Below are 955 nucleotides of genomic sequence, written 5' to 3' on the forward strand. Positions count from 1 at the left end.
GGTGGTCCGAGGTCGTTCCCGCTGCACAGATTCATGCGCCAGGGCCTCCTACAGACAATGCACTTTGATTTATTGCGCTATCTGTAATAGCACCCGAGATATCACCAGATATATATTGGATTTTCCCCTGACCCTGAGTGTCTGGCCCCATGAGACTGTGGTTTTCTCGGCCCCTGGTGGTCCGAGGTCGTTCCCGTTGCACAGATTCATGCGCCAGGGCCTCCTACAAACAATGCACTTTGATTTATTGCGCTATCTGTAATAGCACCCGAGATATCACCAGATATATATTGGATTTTCCCCTGACACTGAGTGACCGGCCCCATGAGACTGTGGTTTTTTCGGCCCCTGGTGGTCCGAGGTCGTTCCCGCTGCACAGACTCATGGGCCAGGGCCTCCTACAGACAATGCACTTTGATTTATTGCGCTATCTGTAATAGCATCCGAGATATCACCAGATATATATTGCATTTTACCCTGACCCTGAGTGTCCGGCCCCATGAGACTGTGGTTTTCTCGGCCCCTAGTCGTCCGAGGTCGTTCCCGCTGCACAGATTCATGCGACAGGGCCTCCTACAGACAATGCACTTTGATTTATTGCGCTATCTGTAATAGCACCCGAGATATCACCAGATATATATTGGATTTTACCCTGACCCTGAGTGTCCGGCCCCATGAGACGGTCGTTGTCTCGGCCCCTGGAGGTCCGAGGACGTTTCCGCTGCAGAGATTCATGCGCCAGGGCCTCCTACAGGTAATGCACTTTGATTTATTGCGCTATCTGTAATAGCACCCGAGATATCACCAGATATATATTGGATTTTTCCCTGACCCTGAGTGTCCGGCCCCATGAGAAGGTGGTTGTCTCGCTCCTGGTGGTCCGAGGTCGTTCCCGCTGCACAGATTCATGCGCCAGGGCCTCCTACAGACAATGCACTTTGATTTATTGCGGTAT

The sequence above is a fragment of the Nomia melanderi genome, unplaced genomic scaffold (assembly GCF_051020985.1).
Source record: "Nomia melanderi isolate GNS246 unplaced genomic scaffold, iyNomMela1 scaffold0014, whole genome shotgun sequence".
Classification (NCBI taxonomy): domain Eukaryota; kingdom Metazoa; phylum Arthropoda; class Insecta; order Hymenoptera; family Halictidae; genus Nomia; species Nomia melanderi.